Source organism: Sphaeramia orbicularis, chromosome 9 (assembly GCF_902148855.1).
Source record: "Sphaeramia orbicularis chromosome 9, fSphaOr1.1, whole genome shotgun sequence".
Taxonomy (NCBI): Eukaryota; Metazoa; Chordata; class Actinopteri; order Kurtiformes; family Apogonidae; genus Sphaeramia; species Sphaeramia orbicularis.
In genome coordinates, this window is record NC_043965.1 from 40,103,896 (window position 1) to 40,129,721 (window position 25,826).

Genomic DNA, 25,826 nt, shown 5'->3' on the forward strand with positions numbered 1-25,826 from the left:
CAGGGTACAATGAAGTGTTAATCTGGCCCTGCCCAAGGCTACTTTTGTGGCAGTACCCAAATTATTTTTTCTCTCTATTCAACCTTTCTTAAGCAATTTATCACCATTTATTACAGTATTATGCTCTGTGTTTAGCATTTTTTTCAGTGAAAATCAGGTATTTTCTTTTGTTTAATTTGTTGACCATGTAAATGTTCATAAAAGTTTAGATTAAAGTTGATTGTTATGTCTGAAACAGTGAAAACTGAAGAAAAAGTGACTTTTTCAACAAAATATAGCATTAACTGAACATAAAGCAAGTGAGTCCATGTACTGTTATTTATCAAACTCCACAGATTTTACTGATGATTCAATGTTATAGAAAATGACGGTGTTTTCACATTCACTACGGAGCCTCTGAACGTCCAAATGGGTCATATCTGATGACCATGAAAAGATGACAAACTGCATTTTACACCAATTATTTACATGGATTGATAGGATTAATGGATCACCAGGAATTAAACATTTAAGATCAGTAGATGATTTTGGTCACCAGTAGATGTTTGGGTCTTTATGGGTTAATTATAGTCAAATAACAATCACAAGCAATTAATTTACACTCAAACATGTTAGTGCAGATCAGGTTTATCAAGAACAGCAAAATTACAGTAATGGTATGAATTGCAGTCTATGGGGATGATACATAAGCGTCTACTGTGTTGTCTGATATGGAACTAAAACAACAAAATTCATGAATATATAAGAGAGCAGCTGTAGAATAACTGTCCACTGTAGTGACCCCTATGCATGAAAGGGTTAATGCATTATAAACTAGACCTTCAAATTAAGTGTTACCATAAAAGTTGAAAGAAAAAAAAAAAGGTTATTTGAGTTTATCTGAACTCTGGTGGTATTAAAAAATCCCGGCTCAGGAACCACTGATCTAGAACACATGCCTAGAGAAGGAGGATTTGCAACTTTACACTGAGAACTTTACCAGTCGTGTCTTCATATGTTTCTGCACAACAGCACCACGTGCCCCCACCGAAAACTACCGTAACGATTTTTCTCTCTAAATCCATTTTAATTCACAGTGTTTATATCGTGAACGGCTTCCTGTGGCTTCCTATCCTTTATCACTTTTTCCACAGGGCTATATATTGACTTCCTGGTACAGTATACTGTATTGAGGGATTTTCTATCAGTGACTGGTGTCGACCATATTTTAAAACAACTTCCTGCCTGGAGCTCTGCGCTGAGTCCTAGTTTGTCCATTATTGAACCAGTACTAAGAGAGAGAGAGTCCAGTAGACAGATAGAGTCGAATAGAAAGGAACTTTTCCTCTTTGCTGAGTTTGGACCGTTCAGTGGTTTGTCGAGGCTCTACTGGTATGTTTTTGTTGATGCGACCTTTCAAGCAGCGCGGGTCTTTTTCCCTGTCACTCACTGCAGCTGATAACTAATCCAGGTAGGCTGACTCCTCTGGTCGTCTTATGCTGATTTTTATTTATTTATTTTTTTCTCTGCATCACCGATTCCTCTGCTGTTTGACTTGTAAACAATGCCGTTTAATTTTCACAGCTTGAGATGTTAAATATGACATCTGCGGCTCAGAGATGAACATGTGTTGATGACGACAACACAATCACTTATGAGGAATAAAACAATAAATTTTGCAGCTGATTAAATTAGATGATGATTTTTGGCCTCAAACTGTCAAAACTGATTTTTTTTATCAAGTCTTCATTGCTATTAAAAATGAAGAATATCCTTCTGGAAGGTCTCCACACCTGTCTAGATGTTTAATTTTAAAGTATGGGATCATTTTTAGTGAGGCCTTTTCCTAACTTGCACAAAATACATAAATTAGCATGGGGTCAATGTTTATTATTCGCTATCTATTTTCTAGCCCAGCTGCTGCAAAGTCTAACCATGGCAGTGCTGAAGAAAAAGGATGAATTTAACAGGCATTTAAAGTCTCTCAGACAAGTTGATGAGGTGTACAGGACAATCTTTAAACTTGATGGAGCACAAATGAGCACAATTTATCCTAAAAAGCCTCAATCTCTTTTTATTTCACTCCTTTTCACACACATACACACAAGTTTTAGGCCTAACACAGCTACTTTTCATTGTAATTTCATGTGTATGTAGACATTAACCCTTTCATGCATACTGGTCACTACAGTGGACAGTTATTCTACAGTTGTTCATTTGTATATTCATGGATTTTGTTGTTTTACTTCCATATCAACCAACACATTGGACACTTATGCATCATCCCATACACTGCTGTTCATACTGTTATTGTAAATTTGCTGTTCTTGATAAATCTGATCTGCAGTGACATGTTTAACCCTCCGGTATCCCGTCCAGCAAGGCCCTTACAAAGCACCAAGTGTGCCTTTTTCGCACACTTGTGGAATAATGTCAAAAAAAATTTTCATACAGTTTGTTTTTAATTCTTTTACACTTTTTTCTATTTCGTCAACTTGAGCCATAAATAAAAATACCAATTACTCAATAACTGTCACATTTTTTAACCCTTTAAATGCTGTGTTTGTAATGTAAACAAACCATTTTTTTGGATGCAAAAAACAAAAAAAATAATAATTTTTTTCAATATACTACATAAAAAGTGGATCACATATTATTTGATTTTTGCAGCCTGGCGTATGTCAATGATTAACAGCAACAATGGTTAATTTGCATTATTATTTTTGGCGCTAGGTCAAATGTTCAAAAATACTAGCATCTGTCACCAAGTGTGCATAAAATGCACACCTATAAATCAAACTATTAAATATTCTATATTGATTTATTTTTCTGCTCTAATTTGATTTTATTTTTGTAAATCAAGGTCAGCCCTAATCATACATATCAAATGGAAGAAATAGTGCGTTTTAGGCACACTTGGGAGACAGATGCTAGTCTTGTAATTTTCTTTTGTTTACAATGTGCAAATTTTAGTTGGTGGCCAAAATTTTAAAGATCATGCAAAAATGAACAACTTTTGAACTCTAACATTATTTAAATTGTGAAAAATAATATGAAGTTTTTTTAAAACGAAGTGCAAAGTGTGCCTAAAAGGTGCACCCGGATACTGGAGGGTTAAGTGTAAAAAATTGTTTGATATTGTTATTAGACTAATTAACAGTTTTTTTCTAACAAAAAGGTTTTTGGTTTTTTTTTGCATATTATCTCCATGAAGTGAGTAATAACTAGTATTAGAGTATGTTAAAATGTGACAAAACATCAGATTAGCAGCATTAAACATGTTTTCAGAAAGTAGATCAGCAAATACATGTTTCTTTGCTTCAAAAATTAAACATATGGTGTCCAGCTTAGTGGACATTTTTGCAGCTCCATGAAAAATAAGTTCATACATTTTTTTCAATTGCATTGTTTTTTTAATGCCTAAAGAGAAATAAAAACACTCAGGAAAAAAAAAAAAATCTTGATTAAAGTTCTATTAATTCATGCATGAAAGGGTTAAAAACCGCTGTACATCTATGAGTGTGGTCATACAGTGTTGGAATGCGATGGATGTGCGTAGTTTGGACACTGCAAGAGACGAAAATATCAGAATTGTTACTTTTTTGTACGGTCTATTTCAGGGTGTAAGATTTTGACTTCCTGATGAAGGCTTGAAGCCGAAATGTATAGAAGTGTTTTTTAGGTCTAGATATGACCATGCCATGGTAATAAAGGCATTTTAATGTTTAAAGAGAGTACCTTGGAGTTTTCTTCCAGTTTGGTATCTACTTTATGAATCCCTTTTTCCGAAGAGCACCTTGAACAAACTCTTTTTGGTCCTTGAAGCATTCTTTCCCATGAATTTTTGTGGTTGGAAAACGATCAATGTGAATAGTTTGGACACTGCAAGAGACAAAAATATCTGAATTGTTACTTTTTTGTGCTGTCTATTTCAGGGTGTAAGATTTTAGGGCGAGTTTGTATTGGGGCAGTTGTTTCCTAAATTTTAGAACGATATGCAGAGGTGTCAAAAGTGTTCCCATTCATTCCTCAGGTAGAAGTATAGATACTAGGGCAGTGTTTTTCAACCTTGGGGTCGGGACCCCACATTGGGTGTTGAAGAAGCTGAGGCTGGACGAGTCTCTGGATCATCCTCCGTTCTATTACAGCATCCACCGACACAGCATATTAGGCATGAACATGCCCAAGTTGAATAAGTTCCTTAAGTACCTGGAATTCAAATGGGGTCGCATGAAATTTCTAGTAATTGATTAAAAAAAAAAAACTTTCTAATAAAAAATATACACAATACATAAAAGACAGTCTGTCAAGGCTGCACACGGTCATGGATATTTGTCTGTGACCAATGTGAGTGTGACTGTTATTGACTGTATAAAAGAAATGCCAGTGATGTTGGATGAGGGTTATTTTAATGAACCAGAACTGACACTGAAGTCTAAAAGTAAATAAAAGCCATACTGCATGATGTAACACAAAGTAACAACAGAAGTGCATGGAAGGCAGTGTTTTTCAACCTTGGGGTCGGGACCTCACGTGAGGTCACCTGAAATTTCTTGTAATTGAAAAAAATAAAAACTTACTAATAAAAAAATATATGGTAAGTTGAGAGAGACAATCCCAATACATAAAAGACAAACTGTGCAGCTGAAACTGAACCACTGTGGTACTGTTTGTTTTTCAAATGTTCATTGTGGTCAGTTTCAGATGCTGCAGCTCTTTCATAATTCATAATTTGAGTTATTGTTTATTCAGTATTAATTGTCAGCCTTGTAAATACAAGCTGGACTGACTGTACATATCATGACCAAGGAAAATCAAATTCTGACTTTGTGCAGTAATCTATACCTGGCTTTTCTGCCTCCGTCCATAATAATATATATTATATGGACTAAATGTGTCTAAAATTAATGTTATTTGCAACATAGTATAGCAAACTATTACATGATCAAAAACAAATTAATTTTAGCAAAATAAATTTCTCTGTTTTGTATATCTGGTAAAGTAAAAGTGTAACAGTACTGGTTTCAAAACTAAAGTATAAAAGTAAATGTAAGGGAAGGCGGTGCCACAGGGGTCTATAGTGCACCCCCCCCACCTCCCCAAAAAAACATGTTTCTAAAGGCCATAATGACTATAATGTTATATTAAAATGTTAATGTTGAACCATTTGGGATGCACTAGTCTACCTGTTTCAGCCGCAGATATGAACACTGAAAATGAACATTTTAGTCCAATGCAAATGTATTGAAGAACCATATATGTGCACTACTGAGCATTAACGTGTTTCATGGAGCGGAAGATATGAGGGCTGGTTGAATATAAGTATTGGAATGGTGCAAAAAGTCAGATGCAATGGATCGATGGATACAAACCAATAGGGTGTCGGAATGGTATATGTTTATACGTCTCATCCAGCCACTATCAAATTCACTCTATTTGAATGGATTAGTCTGGATAGTTTTTTTTTTATTATTTGAACGATGACAAGCCAGAATGAAAACAAGCTGAAATGAAATAGGAGTAACGAGACTATGTTTAAAATGTAAGGAGTAGAAAGTACAGAGAAATAGAATAGAATATGTGAAATGTAAGAAATAGGAGTAAAAGGTCAGATGAAAATGAATTACTCCAATAAAGTACAGATAACCATAATTTCTATTTAAGTAAGGTAATAAAGTATATGTTCTTGTGATGATAGAATACACTCCCATATGCAGTTACACACAGTTCTCAAGTTAAAGCTAATTAAAGCAAATTTGTACATACTTATAAAGATTTAACACTACTTCTGTGTCATGTACTGTTTTTGTTTTCAGTCATTTTGGCTCCACTGTCTTATCAGAATTTAGCTTCTAATGGTGAATATATTACTGTTATTAATTAGCTTTAAGCTTGAGGGCTCTCATTTTCCTTGTTTGGTCCCACCTTTAGGAAACCCTCTCCAAAACTGAACAGCTGATCTTTAGTCAGACAAAAAATTAAAGAAAAAAAAAAAAAAAAAATCTTAGGCAAGGTGAGACGAGGTCAGTTGATTTGTATAGCACTAATCATACACAGGGTAACTCAAAGTGCTTTACAAAGGCATAAAAACTCACAACACAAGCAAAAGCAAGATGTTAAAATTACATTAAAATCAAAAAAAGGAGGAAAAAAGATATTAAAATCATCAGAGATAAATCATGATTTTAAAATGCATTCACAGAAGAGAAGAAAGACAATAATTATATTGAAATTAAACATTAAAATTAACATTAGTTGATTAACTTAGCTCATTTAGTGTCTGAAAAGACTTTTTAACCAGTTCAGACTCTTGGAGCAATTACATTAAGCTATGTGACTCACCAAAAAACAAAAGAAATACAAGTGTAAGACATAAGGAGTTAAAGAATGGGTGAATTAACACCTATATCAAATGCATGGTCGTCTATAGAGGGAGATGTAGATGACAGCGAGATGTATTGGCTACAAAAACTGTAGCGTTACAGCAGAACTGGACCAAATACATCAAACATAACACAAAAACATGATCTTTAGTCAGACTTTCAAGTTTGTGATTTCTCCAAGTTGTAGATATAGATATAGAGCAACGCCAAACAACAGGAAGTTCAGTTTACAGTTTCATTATTCAGGTAATCCCAGGACTCGACAAACCAAACACTGCCTGTTACACCTGCTTTCCTTTCACACTTTTTCATTTTTGTAGCTGCCACGAGGAAGCGTGAGAGGAGGAAAATCCAGCTGTTTGTGACACCAAGTAGTCAAGTTGCAAATAACAAAGAATCAGAATCAGCTTTATTGGCAAGTATGTGAACACACACAAGGAATATGGCATGAAACCAATCCCACTTGAACATAGACCTAATATAGACAAACATTCGACTAGAGACAAGGACAACAGTGGGATGAGATTTACAGTGGATTTGTAATATGTACAAAATGGAGATTTATACAGTGAGTGAATATGTACAGGGATGTGGTTTATTGACATATATGTTTATGTATATATTATTTACAGTGGGTTTTATATTGTAAAATGTTCCGAAAGTGCAAATTGGAGTTTTATACGGTGAGTAAATATGTACAGGGATCCGGTCTATTAAAAATCTGTTTATGTATTAGGGATGGGAGGATTATCCGATACGTATCGATATGCCCGACACGCACGTGCACGATCCCAGTGCACCAGTAGAGAAGCTGCAAGTGAATGAAAAGTTTGGAATGATATCGTGATGCATCGGTTACTGAGTGTTTGTATCAGTAAAATTCGATCTGTTCAATAGAATATATTTTTAATTCGGCTAAAATTTGCTTAGAGGTCTTATTTCTGTCTTTGTGCATAAGAAATCAATCTAAGTGAATCCCCAAAGGAACTTTGTGTTGGTAAATGCAAGTTATGCAAATTTACAGGACTTCAGTTCTGTTGTAACATGTTGATGGTCATATGAACTATGTTTTCAGGTCAAAAATGTCCAATTTCATCACAATTAATGCTATATTTTCATGTCACAAATGGCCAAGTTTATATTTGAACTGAATTTACCTGAAAAACAAATATTCTATTCTTTTAGATTCCCCAATTTTTCTTACAAGATTCTATACTATGTATCACATGTTTTATTTTTACAGGTTGCAATATGGAGTATCCATATTGCAACCTGATCCATCCTGATGGAACTGATCCATCCTGCTTATGTTACGCCAATACATACATTAAGAATGTCACACGTCACTTTTTAAATCAACAGATTTATAATATAAGCATTTTTATAAAGAAATAACAATTCTATATTGTTATTTACTCTTTAGTATGATGATAAACTATACAATAAATAATTCTGATCCTAGTTTTTGCACAGGGATCATTTGTGGAAACGGTGACATGGCTGCCGAGCATCAGTATGATGGGATCTGTAACAACCATGTCACATCCGTCCACTGCCACATTTTGTGTTTTTGTGTCAGCTGTTATTGTTTTAGATCCACAATACTAAAATTTATGAATAAGAGGAGAATTAGCAATAGTAAGTCTATAAGTTTATTACTAATAAAGTACTGGTACTGACCAGATCATCATGGGTAATGTCACGTCCGTCCACCAGCAAAAGTTTTCACATACACGTGCTATTCAAAATCCAATATTTCTGAAAATATAGCTTCCACTGTCAAATAATATCAGTAGTCTGTGCACAAATGTATTAGCATTATTTCAACACAGTTCTATGCATTTCTTACAGCTTTTCTTTTTATGACAAAAATGGCCACTCATTTGACCCCCTAAGTAAATTTTAGCCGACTTGCATTTAAAAGTATTTCTCTTTATTTGAGTAAAGTCTTAATTTTCTTCAGACCCATGTTAACATATGCAGTAGATTCGCAAATGTGTACATGACAGTATGAGCTCCGTGGATGGACTGTGGCATGAGCGCTGCGAATGAATATTATGATGTCTGTGTGTGAATCTGACAGACATAGAAAGGAGGTGACAGGTGGTTTCTGAACGTGTACTTTTTTTACTATATCAAATGTACTGAATACTGCCGTACATATTAGAAATACTTCCTTAAACAGTGACATACATACAGTATCTAACAGTGCATCCCAGAATACCTCGCGCAGGTGTCTCTTAAAGTGACAAACCTTTTTCTGTTTTACCTTCATTACAAATACATTACATTACAAATTGATTCGGTGAGGGAGCAAGAAGTTTTAGAGTATAAGAAACATGCAGAGAAACGACTTTGGAAACAAAGTTCTAACTTTTTCACTGACTATATGTGAGGCACGTGTTCTGAAACTGCACAAAAGCCACTTTATGAAAAGTCATGATCTTATTTGAGAAATAAATAATCAAAGTCATTGAATTGTACTGGATTTTTTTTTTTTTTTACCAGAATGAATTTGTTGAATCAGAATGGGCTTAATCACTCTGTATCGGGATTTGGGTGTGAATCATATCATATCGTGAGGTGGCACACACGTATCTTTAATATATCGGATTGGAGATGCTGTATTGAGATGCGTATCGTATCGGCCTTACAACTAAGATTCCCAACCCTGTTACACATATATTATTGTAGTGCAAATTAGTCAGAGTTTTTATACAGAGTGCAAAAAATAAGTTAGCGAGTGGGTGAACTGGAGTCATGGGGATACTGACACTGAAAGTAAAGTATACAGGGTGTATAAAAAAAAAAAAAAAACTATACATTTTGAAAAATTACCCCCAGTTCCGCATTTGATCATTTTTGAATTTTCTTCGATGGACGTCGGTAGGTAGAGGATTGGTGGATATTTGTCCAAATTTACAGACCCAGGTTTTCACGCATGAGTGAGCAGGGGCAAATTGCGCAATCCAAGTTAAAACTGGTTTGTGTGAAGTAGCGGTGGGATTTAAATCCAATTAAAGGTCATGGGAGGGGACAATGGGCATCCATCTTGTTTTCCACAAAATTGCCAGGTTACAGCATTAATGGATTAGATTTATATAATGCTTTTCTATGAACGGATACGCACACAGAGGATCCATTATTCATTCACTCACATTCTCCCTCTGGTGGTTTTTTTTTATGCTGTTTTTATCAGATTTTAATTTGTCTTTGCTTTTATGATGGTTGTATTTTGTTGTTCTTAGCCCGCTTTACACCCTGTTATCACTAGTTTTATTTACTTATTTAATCCCTTGTTTTATGTTTGGTGTACGGCACTTTGGCCAGCTGTGAAGTTCTTAAAGCGCATTATAAATAAAGGTGGTATGGTATGGTATGGTATGGTATGGTATGGTATGGTATGGTATGGTATGGTATGGTGGTGGTAAACTACAACTGTTGCCGCAGCTGCCCTGGGGCAGACTGACGGAAGTGTGGCTGCCAATTCGCACCAACGACCACCACCAAACATTCATACGCATTCATACAGCAGTGTGGGTGGCAGCACTGGAGGCAAGGAGGGTGAAGTGTCTTGCACATGGACAGAACGGGATTCAAACTGCCAACCCACCATGTCAATTTCATTTCTTTACCCATGGCAGCTGTTCCTGCCTTTCAAAGTTAATTCAACTTGTTTAGGCCTGAAAATGTCACTGAGGACAGGCCAAGGTAGGGTTAGAGTTAGGGTTAAATTTGGACAAATATCCACCACTCCCCTACCTACAGACGTCCAGAAAAGAAAATTCCAAAAATGATCAAATAAGGAACTGGGGATAGTTTTTCAAAATATGCATTTTTTTTTTTTTTTTTTGGATACACCTTGTAGAGTGAATGTTTAAAAACTAAGTATCAAATGAAGTTACAGCAGTCAAATAACTTCTCATTATTATAAAATAATGTTGATTAGTGTCAGAATGTGAGAATTCTAAGGTTTGAGCCTCATTAACTGCTGTAATGACCTGTTGCTGTGTTTCCCATACGTTCATTCTTGCTGTTGGTGTTTCCCTTATACACACACACACACACACACACACACACACACACATATTGACAGCTTTTCCTATGTGCACGTGTGGGCTGTTGTGAGTGTATGTTTCCGTCATGTGTGGGTTTTAGAGGCAGGGGGAGCCCATTGATTACCTGTGTGTGTGTGGGTGGTGGTGGTGGGGGTGGGGGGGGTCAGGGCAGCCTGCAGCTCTCGCTCCAGCTGCCCACTGGGTGTGAAGGACACTGATGTGACAGCACTAATTACAGAAGCAGGAAGCCAACGCTAACATTCACAGCAGCAGCTCAACTTGGCTTTGCCGCGGTTAAACTCACCCTCCACCAGCCACTTCACACCTCTCATCCCTCAGGGGTGGATTGTACTTCAGTGTCACGCTAAAAATGAGATATTATCTACAAATAGACAAGTCCAAAGACACACTGCTCTCTTAGTAAAGGATGTAAAGCAGATGTTTTACTCCCCAAAGAAGTGGAGGAGAAAAAAACACTGCAAATTATATCATATCTGTTATGAAGACTTTTTATCTGTGGCATCTGGTAAATTATTAAAAAGCATAAAAAGACACATAATTTCAGTAAATATGTATAAATGAAATGCTTTGGAATTTTAATGTCCATGCACCAGCCTTAGAAACGCATAACTAATTGAAATATTGGTCGTTTTATTTGGAGAAAAATAAGATTTAGCTGTAAAACGCAGTATGTGTGTGTATGATCTAAGCACATCTATTTGAAGAAACTGAACATATCATCCTATTTTATGTTTTCACTGATGAAATTATTATTATTTTTTTTTTTTTTTTTTCTTATGGGCTCAGCTGGATGACAGGCAGCTGTTCGTACAAGACAAGTAGGAAAAAAAAAAAAGTAGTTTGAGATACTCCCTGGTAAAATGGCCAAATAAAAGAGGATACACAAGCAAAGGTGTCAGAAAAATGGACAATGATGACTGGGAGTACAGTTGGTGTCGGCTGCTGCCTTATCGGTACAGACAGCTGCCCCTCACCGATGAAATTAGACCGGTTGTGTCTTCATTACCTCATGTCCTGTTCACACCTGTCTTTAACCCAGTGTTTTTCACCCTTGGGGTCGGGACCCCACATGGGGTCGCCTGGAATTCAAATAGGGTCGCCTAAATTTTCTAGTAATTGATTAAAAAAAAAAATATATGACGAGTTGAGAGAGCCAATCCTAATACATGAAAAACATAAACTCTGAGTCTGAAACTAAAGCACGGTGGTTCTGTTTATCTGTCAAATGTTCATTGTGGTCAGTTTCAGATGCTGCAGCTCTTTCATAATTCATAGTTTCAGTTCTTGTTTGTTGAGTATTAATTGTCAGCCTTGTAAATCCAAGCTGGACTGAATGTACATATCCTGACCAAGGAAAATCCAATTCTCACTTTGTGCAGTAATCTACACCTGGATTTACTGCCTCCATTCATAAAAATATACATTATATAGACTAAATGTTGTCTAAAATCAACATTTATTTGCAACATAGTATACATATTAACCCTTTCATGATTAAAAACATTAATTTTTGCAAAAAAAAAAGTCTCTCTTTTGAATTGTCTGGGGTTGCCTGAAATTTGTGATGTTAAAATGGGGTCATGAGCCAAAAAAGTTGGGAACCACTGCTTTAACCTGCATCTTGGCTAATACAATCACAAGTGGACACGCTAAGTGCAGGTGACACCATTAGAATGCACCTCCACACACCTCTTCACTGACTACTTATGTTCCCCGCTCTTTATGTAAATAGACCTGTCCATCATTTCCATCTGCAAGATCCAATGTGTTGTTTTCAACCATTAACAGACCTCAAGTGCCTAGTTTTGAAAACGAGGAAGAATAAGTCCAAATAACACAGACGTAGCCTATTCCTTGGTGTTTTCCAGATAAATCAAATTACCCAAGACACGTTATGTGTTTTCAGATGTCTATACATTAAATACATTTTAATGTAACCCTGTTGCTGCATAAATGAGCATGTTCTGATGCATAGAGAATATCAAGTGAGGAGGGTCTTTTTTAATGACGTGACCATAGTATGAAGTCCACAACAAGGTTTTTATCATTAATGAATACTAACGAAAGTACAAAAGCTAGAATTGAAAAAAGTTTTTTGGTAACTGAAATAAATGAAAACTAGAATTAAAAGAAAAAACAATAACCAACTGAAACTGTATCGTGTGCTTACAAATAGGGATATAACAATTACCGGTATAATGATAAACTGCAGTAAAATTGCAGACGGTTAGTATTACCGTTAAAATTCTAATTATCATGATAACCGTGTTTGATTACAGCACTTTTAGGGGAAAAAACCCAATGTAAATATTTGCTTTTATGTCAAATATTTGAGTATAGTTTTAATTTATTGCAATTTTGATTTTATATACCTAATATTTGGAACCAATATTCACTTTTAAAGTCTTTGAAAAGGTTTGTTAAGCATCTTTGTGTTATTTATGCAATAAAATATATAAATTTTTCAAATCAGATTTTATATTTTTTTGTGTTTTCTGGCCTTTTATGTTTTTATAGCAGGTTAAAGTGAAAAAAATAATAGGCAGATGATATAGATGAAGTTGTGCTGAAAAAAATATACCAAACATGGGTATAGTAAACATTTCTTTATGTAGTATATAAAGAAAAAATCAAAAGTACTGAAAAACGGCCAAAATAGGCTCAGACCACTAAGGGTTTATACTTGAATGTATCTGCCAACAGAAGGTACATTGTGCCAATTATTTTATTTTATTTATTTTTTTAACCCTTTCATGCATGAATTATGAGAACCATAATTAAGATTTTTTTTTCCTTAGTGTTTTTATTCCTCTTTAGGCGTGAAAAAAAAGTGACTGAAGTTTTTTATTAACTTATTTTTCATGGACTTACAAAAATGTCTACTCAGCTGGACATCATGCATTTAATTTTAGAAGCAAAGAAACATGTATTTATCGATATACTATGTGAGAACTATGAAATAAAAACGTTTTCAATGCTGCTAATCTGATGTTTTCTCACATTTTAACATACTCTAACACTAGTTATTACTCACTTCATCGAGATGATATGCAAAAACCCCCCCCCCAAAAACTAAAAAAAAAAAAAAAAAAACCCTGTTACACTCAAACATGTTAGTGCAGATCACGTTCATCTAGAACAGCAAAGTTACAGTAATGGTATGAATTGCAGTGTAAGGGATAATGCAAAAGCATCCACTGTGTTGGCTGATATGGAACTAAAACAACAAAATCCATGAAAATGCAAGAGAACAGCTGCAGAATAACTGGCCACTGTAGTGACCAATATGCATGAAAGGGTTAAATACAACTTGGTTAAATTATTTCAATCTGCGTATAAGTACTTTTGGACCATTTTGAGCACAATTTCAATAATACCGTGATAATAATGATAACCGTGATAATTTTGGTCACAATAACCGTGATGTGAAATTTTCATATCGTTACATCCCTACTTACAAAACTAACTAAAACGTCTAAAAACTATAAAATTCCCCTCGTTTTTGTCTTTGTCAATGTTGGATTGATATGAAATTGATTTATTTTGCTCCAGCAATTTTAGCTGAACCACCGTACGGCACTTCACGGTCCGTCACGTCTGGTCACTTGTAGTTTAGAGTCGACCTCTTGTCCCCACTCTACTTACATGTGATTAGGCACTAAGAGTCTGAGGACTGGAAGGGGGGGTAGGACTGGATAAGCAGTGGCTTCTTTCTACTCCCTTTCAGGCACAACAGTTGTTCATTTTTTTATTATTTTATTTTTTATTTTTGTTTAGTTTTATTTATTTTCCCTATGTTTTGTGTTATGTCTGCATCTGAAATTAACTAAACTAACTAAATAACTACCTGCAACATGGAGACTAAAGCTGGGAGAAAGCAGCAGAGTCCTGTGTGGGATTTCTTTTAGTGATGCAGCGTTTCTTGGTGGAACCTCTGAAGAATAACAGGGGCACTTTTACTTGAAAAGCTCTCTGCTGGGGAATGTTATAATAGTTTTGGATTTTTCATTATAGTTTAGTTTTATTTAATTTTGACTTTTTTTCTCTAATTCAGTTAGTTGTAATTCGTTTTTAGAGCAGGTTTGCTAGTTTTTATTAGTGTTTGTTATTTTCTAAATGCTTAGTTTTAGTTTAGTTTTAGTTTCTTTATATCTTTTCTCTTCTTCACTGTCGAATTCAAATAAATCCCAGACAGAACTCTGCTGCTTTCTCCAAACTTAAGTCTCTGTTTCCAGGTAGAGTGGGGACAAAAACCTAACTCTAAACTAAGTGACGAGAAGTGACGGATGGTTAAATATCACATGGTGCCAACAGATAAAATTGCTAGAGGGAAATGAATCGATTTCGTATCAATCCGACATTAAAAAAGACGAAAACGAAGGGAATTTTATCCATAATTTTTATACGTTTTAGTTAGTTTTGTAAGCACACAATACAGTTTCAGTTAGTTAACGTTTTTTTCTAATTATAGTTTTTATTTATTTCAGTTAACGAAGATGTTTTTACAATTCTAGTTTTTGTCATTTCGTTAGTTTTTGTTAATGATAATAACCTTGGTGTGTACTGAGGTCTGACCATCTTCTACCAAGCCACATGGACATCCAGATGAACAGGAAGGCCAATGCACACAACGTGCACAAATTTATACCCATGAATTATGCAATTATAAGGCCAAAATTACCAGTGGTTATTGGTCTGTTTCTAACAAATGAAATTACCAAGATGGAACACCCAGGTGATGCAATGAATTATGTATGCTGACTGAAATGTTTCAAATTGCAAATGGTCAGCTCAAAACAAGCTTAACCCTTTCATGCATGAATTATGACAACCTTAATCAAAATTTTTTTCCTGAGTGTTTGTATTCCTCTTTAGGCATGAAAAAATAATGTGATTGATTGATTTTTTTATTTATTTATTTTTTTTATGGACCTATTTTTCATGGAGTTACAAAAATGTCCACTCAGCTTAAACACCATGTGTTTAATTTTTGAAGCTCAGAAACATACATTTACTCTTACTTTTACATTTTTACCCTCCTGAGACCCAGCAATGCATTTTTGTCTTCTGTAGGGGAAAAAGTTTGACAGTTTTACTTGCTGTCCATCGCAAAGAACATTCCATTAAAAAAGATAATAATAATAAAAATAATAATAATAAAAATGTATCTGAAAAAAACAAAAAAACAAAAAACAAAGCAAACAAAAAAAAAAACTTGCATTATGCGGTTTCCAATCAAGAAAATTGTTCAATGGAAAAAAGCTAAGATTTTCATTTTCCTGGGTCTCAGGAGGTTAATTCTCCTAATCTGATTTTTTTTTTTTTTTTTTTTTAACATTTTAGCATACTATAATACTAATTATTACTCACTCAGATAATATGCAAAAAAAAAAAAAAAACTTTTTTGTTAAAAAAAAAAAAAACAACAACCAAAAACTCTGTTTACTACAGTCTAATAACAATTGGCAATTGATTTAGATAAAAGAACAGGAAAGTTACAGGAATGTCAGTGTGTGGGATGATGCATAAACGTCCACTGTGTTGGCTGATATGGAACTAAAACAACAAAACCCATGAATATATAAGAGAAAATCTATAGAATAACTATCCACTGTAGTGACCACTATGCATGAAAGGGTTAAAGAATCTTCACGAACAGCATTAACCCCTTGTGTTTGGCATGACAGACTCAAACCTGTCGTTAACGCATAAAGACCCAAAAACATCGACTGGTGACAAAATCATTTACTGATATAAAAAGTTAAATAACTGTTGATCCATTATTCCTATCAATCCATGTAAATAATTGGTGTAAAATACAGTTTGTCATCTTTTCATGGTCATCAGATATGACCCTTTTGGACCTTCAGAGGCTCCGTAGTTACCGTGGAAACACCGTCATCTTCTACAACATTGATTCACCAGTAAAACCCATGGAGTTGGATCAATGACAGTGGATGGACACACTGGGGTTATGTTCAGTTAATGATTTATTTGACTTTTTCTGCAGTTTTCTTTGTTTTTGGTATAATAGCCCTCAATTTTAATTTGGGCTTCAATGAACATCTACATGATCACTTAATTAAATCATGGAAAATACCTGATTTTCACTTAAAAATGCAAAACACAGAGCAAAATATTGGAGTAAGTGGGGGTAAAACATATAAGAAAAGTTAAATATTGAGGAAAAAACTATTTTGGAATTGCTACAAAAGTAGCACTGGGTCTTTATGGGTTAATGTGAAATCTTTGTATGGATGGTAGGGGGTTAACATGTAATTATTTTTTTCCTGTTTTATGCATCCAAGTAAATGACCAGTGGAACTTGTCATCCTTGGTGACAGATCTCATATTAACCCTTACACTTCCATGCGCAAAAGACTTTTATTTTGCACATTTCAAATTAGCATAGTTCACTGAAGCATGAAAACTGACCCTGGACATTAGTGTCAATCAAGGAATTACATGGTCAATAAACACATATAAGCAGATTTTCAAAATGTCTTCACATTTTGGTTTTATGTTGTTTTTTCTGAAATTCTACTTTTTTCTGATACACCTTGTAGTGTTGATTCATTGGTGGTTTTGGTAGAACAAAGTATGTTCTGGTACATGACTTCCCCCTACTACTAAGAGTTTGGAATATCAATATTATACTGAGCAAAAATATAAACATACCATGTACAGCAGGGGTGTCAAACTCATTTTCTTCCGGGGGGCCACATTCAGTCCAATTTAATCTGAAGCGGGCCGGACCAGTAAAATAATAGCATGATAACCAATAAATAATGACGACTGCAAATTGTTTTAGTGCAAAAAATAACATTAAATTATGCCAATATTTATATTTACAAACTATCCAAACAAAAAGGATGTGACTAACCTGAAAAAAATGGAATTTGTTAAGAAATATAATAATAATAATAATAATAATAATAATAATAATAATAATAATAATAATAATAATAATAATACATTTGTATAGTGCTTTTCATGGAACTCAAAGACACTTTACATACAGCAGATAAAAACAGAAAAAAACCCAGAATATAAACAATATAAATATTAGTGCAGTTTTGTCAATATTATGCCTCAACTTATCATTATACATGTGCATTACATATGAGGTCTACGAAGGCACAAAACATTTAGTAACAGGCAGAAAATTGTTAAAATTGCATCTAATTTTCTTTAGACATTTCAGGTTGTTCATATTTGTTCAGGTTATCCACATTTTATTGTTAAAGGATAGTTTCTTAGTGATTTAGTGATTTATTCCAAACATGCAATGAAATTTAACATATATGCACTTGCAAAACATACATAATAATACAAATATTAAGAATCATAACATCATAACTTAGTCAGAAGAAAAGCACAATAATTCCATTTACCTGCCCGAAAAGGGGTGGGAAGAAGTACAACTTATTTAATCCCACCCCCTCTCCCTACAATATTATTAATAATATATGTCCCTCTTCCTTTTACATTACTCTTCTATATTTATATATCTATTCACACACACACAAACACACACACACACACACACACACACACACTCATTCATCCATATACACATATATACGTTTATACATATACACACATACAAATACACATATCTTTTACCAGTGCCTTTCTTAGTTGTGCTAGCTAATAAATAAACAAATAATAACTAACTCAAGGAAGGAAATATATACATAAACAACAGTGAACATATGGTGACAATAACCCTCTTCCCTATATCTTGTGAAAAACATGTTCTTATAAGTGTTTTTGAATTGTCTTATGTTTGAACATTCCTTGTGCTCCTCCCTCAATCTATTCCAGACTTTAACACCACACACAGATGTGCTAAAACTTTTCCTAGTCTTAATGTAAATATTTTCATAATTTAATGTTTTATTGCACTAAATCAAAGAGAAAAAAAATGGTGTTGTCATTATTTATAGGTTATTATGATATTATTTTTGAGTTCAATGCCCAAACTTGCACTTTGCAGATTCATCCCTCGGTCCAGATTGGACCCTTTGGAGGGCTGGTTTTGGCCCCCGGGCCGCATGTTTGACACCTGTGATGTCCAGTATTTGTGTAACTCGAGACGTGCAGCCCAAAATGAGCTCATCATGTCTTATAATTGTCAGACATGGTTCATTCTCATGACTTATAAACAAACTTTGTGTCCATCTCTGCGACTAAACACTTGCTCAGTGGTCTAGTGATTGCACCCACAACACATGTCCAGACGCTGCTCAAACAGCATTAACAGTATTCAGACCCTCTGTATACTGGGGACAATAAAAGGACACCTCAAAATGTCACCATGCCACAGATGTCGCAAATCATGAGGGAATGGTTCTGGATAATATCCCACAGCTCCATGTAGCCCTCAAAGAGGAGTGGAATAACATTCCACGGGCCACAACTGACAATATTGTCAACTTGATGAGAAGATGATGTGTTTCTCCACAGCACAGGTGTCAAACATGTGGCCCGGGGGCCAAAACTGGCCCCCCAAATGGTCCAATATGGCCCCTAGGATGAATTAGTGAAGTACAAAATTTACACTGAAGATACTGATAATCAAGGATGTTGAAATCATTTTAGGTCAATGCGATCTAAAGTGGATCAGACCAGTAAAATATTATCATAATAACCTATAAATAATGAAAACTGCAAATTTTCCTCTTTGTTTTAGTGTAAATAAGGTAAAATTAGGAGAAAAAAAAGTTATATTTACAGACTAGCCTTTTATAAAAAAATATGAATAACCTGAACAAATATGAACAATCTGAAATGTCTTAAGAGACGTATGTGGAATTTTAACAATATTCTGCCTGTTACTAAATCTTTAAGTTGCGATACACATGTATAAATGATCAACTTAGGCATAACATTGTTAACATTGCGCTTTATTTCTTAAGAATTTTCAGTTTGTTCATATTTGTTCATTCATTTTCTGAACCCGCTTTATCCTCACTAGGGTCACGGGGGTCACTTGGAGCCTATCCCAGCTACTTATGGGCGAAGGCGGGGTACACCCTGGACAAGTCGCCAGTTCATCGCAGGGCTGAACATATAGAGACAAACAATCACTCTCACATTCACACCTATGGGCAATTTAGATTAACCAGTTAACCAATCAGTGCATGTGTTTGGATGGTGGGAGGAAGCCGGAGTACCCGGAGAGAACCCACGCAGACATGGGGAGAACATGCAAACTCCACACAGAAAGGTCCCACCCCCTGTCGACTGGTGTTGGAATTGAACCCAGGACCTTCTTGCTGTGAGGCACGAGTGCTAACCGCTGCACCACTGCGTCACCCAAAAATTCAAAATTAAAAAAAAAAAAAAATTTAAAATGTGAAAATTAAAAGGGACAAACATCACATAAAAGGATAAATATTTGTACATGTTATATTAAAGTACGTTTCGTAGGTGTAAACATTTTCATCACGGAATTTTCCTTTTTTTCACTCAAAAACATAGAGAAAACTTTGGAGTTGACATTATTTCTAAGTTCTTATCTCATTATTTATCTCATTTTACTGGTCCGGCCCATTTTAGATCATATTAGGCTGAATGTGGCCCCTGAACTGAAATGAGTTTGACACCCCTGCTCTACGGGAAGCCAATGGTCAGGGGTGTCCAATCCTGGTCCTCGAGGGCCGATATCCTGCATGTTTTAGATGTATCCCTCTTCAACACACCTGATTCACATGATAATCCTATCATCGAGCTCTGCAGTAGCCTGATAACGACTTTCAGGTGTGCTGGAAGAGGGAAACATCTAAAACATGCAGGATACTGGCCCTCGAGGACCAGGACTGGACACCCCTGCCAATGGTGGACACATGAGATATGGAGTTGTGGTGTCTTTCAGCCGGCCCCCACCGTGTCCACATGAATGTCCCTGAATGCCAGACACCACTATCATGTTCTAACAGACAGTAATCTGTACCTGTAAACTGTGTGTGATTTGATTAAAAAGTTAAAGCGCCACATGGTGTGTTTATATTTTTGGTTAGTGTGCTTACTAAAACCCTTTTAACTATTAAGTACTAAAATAACACTGTGAAAATACTCCACTACAAGTAAAACTTCTGATCATGTACTTCAAAGTAGTCATTGTGCAGTAAATGATTCCTATCAATGTATTATTTATACATGATGTAAACTGCTGCATTAATGTGTTACATTTTCTACTAAATGTTTTAGACTGAACGCATTTGAATTACTTATATTTGGTATTTTAACCTACAGTAATGCATCATATTCTATAAGATCCTCATATGTTAGTAGTGTTACTGTCCTACACTGCAAAAATCTAAATCTTACCAAGTGTATTTTTTTCTCATTTCTAGTCAAAATATCTCATCACACTTAAAATAAGACATAATCACCTAAAGCAGGGGTGTCAAACTCATTTTCTTTCAGGGGCCACATTCAGCCCGATTTGATCTCCAGTGGGCCGGACCAGTAAAATAATAACAGAAAAACCTATAAATAATGACAACTCCAAATTTTTGTCTTTGTTTTAGTGTAAAGAAAAAAAAAACATTAAATTATGAAAATACTTTTCTAAACTATCCAAACAAAAAAGATGTGAATAACCTGAAAAAAACTAAAATTTCTTGAGAAAAATAAGTGCAATTTTTTAACAATATTCTGCCTCATCTTATCTTTTCTACATGTGCATTATGGATCAGATCAACAAAGACACTAAACACTGAGTAACAGGCTATAAATAGTTAAAATTGTGCTGAATTTTCTTTAGACATTTCACATAGTTCATATTTGTTAAGGTTATTCACATTTTATTGTTACAGAATAGTTTGTAAATGTAAATATTTTCATAATGTTTTTTGCACTATAACAAAGAAAAAAAATTTTGAAGTTGTTAATTCTAGATTTTTTGTTTAATTCAAGATTTTTTTTGCTAAATTTAAGATTTTTTTGGCTTAATTCAAGATTTTTTTACTTAATTGAAGATTTTTTGCTTTATTCAAGATTTTTTCCTTAATTCAAGCGATTTTTTTTTTTCCACTCTATTCAAGTTTTTGCAAAATTTGAGAATTATTTTTGGCTTAATTCAAGATTGTTTTTACTAAATTTAAGATTTTTTTTTGCATAATTCAACATTTTTTCCTTAATTCAAGCTAAATTTTTTTATTTCTTAATTCAATTCAAGACTGTGGAATTTTTGCACTTTACAAATTCCTCCCAGGGGCCGGATTGGAACCTTTGGTGGGCCGCATTTGGCCCCCGGACCGCATGTTTGAGACCCCTGACCTAAAGAGTAACTTGTGATGCAGAGATTCTCAGTGGAGAATAACAGCTTCTTAATGAAATAATTTTTTATTTGATTCAAGCAACAACAAAAAAAAAAAAAAAAAAAAAAACTTCCAATAGAACAAGTGAAAATCATCTTGGTAAGATTTCTTGAAATAAGATTTTCAAGATCTATTGTCTAAAAATAAGTTCTTATATCTCACTGAAAAGTTACTCTTATTTTAAGTGTGATGAGATATTTTGACTAGAAATGAGGAAAATACATTTGGTAAGATTTAGATTTTTGCAGTGCATCATACACATACACATATCTCATGTACCTCTAAACTCCTTATTTTTTGAGCTCATAAAAACACAGACCTGTGATGATACATTTCTCTGTAATTGTAATTAAATGCACAGTATGTAATTTCTGGGATTTCACTATAACAAAACTAAATAGTCAGCTTGATAGTAATAAGTACTGTGGGATCATGGGAGTTATTTGTTTTCAGTCACATTTCTGATGAAATACCAGTGTCAGGCTGCATGTAGCCTGCAGTCACTGCCTTCTCTCTCCACCAGGAACAGAGAGGTTGACAACTTTGCTGGTGGCATTCAATGTGCGAATTTGTGCCACGTGCAATAGGTTACACTCACATTTGTTTTAATTATGCACACTTCCATTAGCTTGGCCTGGCCTTTTAATTATTTTCCCATTGATCTATAAACCAACATGCAGGTCAGTGAACAAGAGCTGGTGCAGCTGCTGCTGGAGGCTTGTATCCCTGGTGTACAGCAATAATGCACACATACAGTACAGACAAAAGCTGGCTGTCAGATGAAGACAGCAGCACAATACATTTATTACAACATGTACTGTTATTTCAGCTGCACTGAACTGAACTTCATGCAAAAGTAAATGCAGTAAAATAGTCATAAAATAGTAAAATTGTGCTGTACGCAGGACAATGTTCAGCACCAAGCTGCAACTTTTAGCAAAGTTGACTTTGGAAGGTTTGACTTGATTTTGTGTTTTGATGTATTGAAAACTGGTTTTCCTCTTTATGTATGAAAGCTTGTGTCTGTTTGAAACTACAGTCTACTCTCGTTATACCGCCAACTTCCGTTCACGGCCAAATTGGCGGTATAGCGAAAATGGCGTTACAACGGGTTGCGTCCATAATGTGCATGTCTTTACTATATGATGTCTATGCTGCCTCCGTTAACCCGTTCTAATTGCGTTTCTAAATAAATCTTGATTCTGTTATGTTGTAAGGGATCATTTAAAGTGGGGAAACATTTTAAGCATTATTATACCGAGTCGGGAAAGGACACCCCATCATCTTGAGGCTTTGGCTTAATCCCACGTCCTCTTCCCGACATCCTGACCTACTGAGTGTTCTGCGATAAATGAACGGTGGCCGTTCCGTAGACCTACTCGTAGCTTGTCGCGATCAGCGTCTGGCGCGTTTGTTTCAGTGCATCGTTAAAATTTATGTGTACTCGATGGCAATCACGCTGGCGGTATAACGGTCGGGAAATCAATGGTATAAGTGTTGTTTGTGCATGGAACTGGGCTGGCGGATGGCGATAGGCGGAAATGGCGGTAGCTAATGGAATAATGCATTGGGGATTTTTGTGCAATGGTTTTGGTCGGCGGTGAGCGAAAATGGCGGTATAACGGCGGGCGGTTTAACGAGAGTAGACTGTATTTAATGTACTGCTACTGCTAGTATCAGGTCTTATGGTATCTGCCAGGCTTATTCTGCATAACTGGAAGCGCCCACATAGGCCAGAGTTTACAGAGTGGCTTAAACTCATGACAGAGACTACTGCCTTTGAAAATAGGATTTCCAGGGTGAATGAGGTTTCAAATAAAAATAATCAAATATGACAAATGTTTATGGCTCATATTACAAGGGCAACATCTTAGAGAAGGTGCGGGAAAGGGGCTGGTGGACAGTATGTGTATGTGTTTGTGTTTATGTATATGCTGTAAGTGTGTGTATATATGTGTATAAGAATTGTGGGGGTGCTGGGGGGGGGGTTGTGGCTGCCTTTTTAAGTTGTGGGTTGTTTTCTTTTATTTTCTGTCTTCCTTTTTTCTTCTTTTTTTCCACTTTGTTTTTGTCCTGTTTTGTAAAGGACTGAAAATATGATAAAATCAATAAAAATTTAAATGACCCAAAAAAAAAAAAAAAAAGTACTGCTGCCTGTCTTGGCCAGTACACTTTTGAAAAAGAGATGTTTAATTTCAATGAGGTTTTCCTGGTTAAAAAAAGGTAAATAAATAAATACATAAGAAGACGAATGTAAAAAGAAAAAAACTACTAATAATCCTAAAAATGTACACCTGATCTGATATTCAGCATGTTAAAATGTACACATGTATTGATAGGTGCAGGTTTTATTTAAGAATTATTTAAATGTTATTTTGATGTATTTCATGCATCTATTCCAATCTGTCAGTTTATGATGGGAATGTTTATTTTTTTCTTTAAAGGAAAACATTACATTCCCACAGTTAATTGAAATGCCTGCATAGTATAATATAATAGTATTCTGAATTGCTATCAAGTATTTCTTCTCTTGTAGATCACATTGTCTTCTTTAGCCTGATATGGTGCCTTCTGTTTAGGGAAGTGACGTCTTTAAAATTGCATGTTAGTGATACCTTAATGAAGTTTATTACATTTATTAAACTGTATGGACTTTTATAGTTCACATGTTTCAGCAGGATTTCTGTTCATGTTCTAAACTTTCTAAACTTTCAGAACATATTGTGCATAAGTGAATAAAACATTGATCAAATCTGTTGCAGAATAAGATCTTGTTAAGGTTTGTGAAAAAAACATCCAGTGTTTGCATCATATTCATATTTTAGAAATAAAAGTAGACCCACTGTTGTGTGAGTGATGGTCCACTAATTCTGTCTTGTTTTTATTGGGGGATCAAGCAAAACAAACTACATCTCAGAGCAAGACAATGCACTGAACGTTTTCATGGAATTATAGAGGCATTGTTATTCAGCATTTTCAGCTGGTCTAATATCACTCATTCAATATTTAATACAGATATCCTTTCTTTAATCAAGTGAAATCCTCATAGATTGAAAATCACTTTTCTGCGAGTGACCTCACAGAAAAATAAAAATTGTAACTAAAATGTGCACATAAATGTGGATATATAAAGTGACAAATCAGTGAAAGACACATTGAGAGAGGAAGGTGAGCCATTAAATCAGGAGTGTTAAACACGTCAGTGCAAAAATTACACTAAACATGTTAACAGTTAAAGGTGTCGAAGTGGTTTTAGTTTAGAGGCCAGATACTAATCAATTAGGATCTCAAGTAAAGACATAACTTGGCTGCACACTTTTAATCCCCCTCAGCCAAATATAGTGTAAAATTCTGTTGAAAGTTACCTCCCTAAAATTTAGATTAGATTGTCTTCGTGTAAAACTTATTACATACATATTTATATTTGAAAGTATTCAGCTATTATAACTGCAAAAGGCCAGGTGACCTTGGAAAAGTAGGTCAAGGTCACCTATTTTCAATGTTCTTCTGCTCCATGCCAAGATGCATCCACAGTTTAAATTTGGTGCAGATACATCAATGTATTCTTCAGATAATACGGTTATGTCGTTGAATGGACAGACAGACGGACAGATGACAAAACGATAACAATACCCCCGACCGTGGGGTAATAATAGCATAATAACCTAAAAATAAAGACTCCAAATTTTTTTCTTGGTTTAATGTAAAAAAAAAAAAAACATTATGACAATATTTACATTTACAAACTATCCTTTTAACGATATAATGTAAATAACCTGAACAAATATGAACAATCTGAATTTCTCCAATATTCTGCATGTTACTAAATGTTTTCTGCATTTGTAAATCCACTGTGATATGTAAGTTGTTGCAATAATAAGCTGAGACATAATACTGTTGAAATTATTCTTATTTTAGTTCCAAATTCCAACATTTTAAGACTATATATATATATATATATATATATATATATATATATATATATATATATATATATATATATATATATATATATATATATATATATATATATATATATCCTTTATTAAACCAGG

The 25,826-nt window shown here is 34.7% G+C and overlaps 1 protein-coding gene across 2 annotated transcripts in view; it reads left to right on the forward strand.

Annotated features, from left to right (window-relative positions):
• The first annotated feature begins 1,261 nt into the window (after nt 1–1,261).
• slc4a5a (solute carrier family 4 member 5a) overlaps nt 1,262–25,826 on the forward strand; it is a 146,669-nt gene continuing 122,104 nt past the window's right edge. The window contains exon 1 of one of the 2 annotated variants that reach the window (XM_030143885.1): nt 1,262–1,450. The gene's annotated coding sequence lies outside the window, so the exon portion shown is untranslated. The remainder of the gene's footprint in view (nt 1,451–25,826) is intronic. The other variant, XM_030143884.1, reaches the window with a different exon arrangement.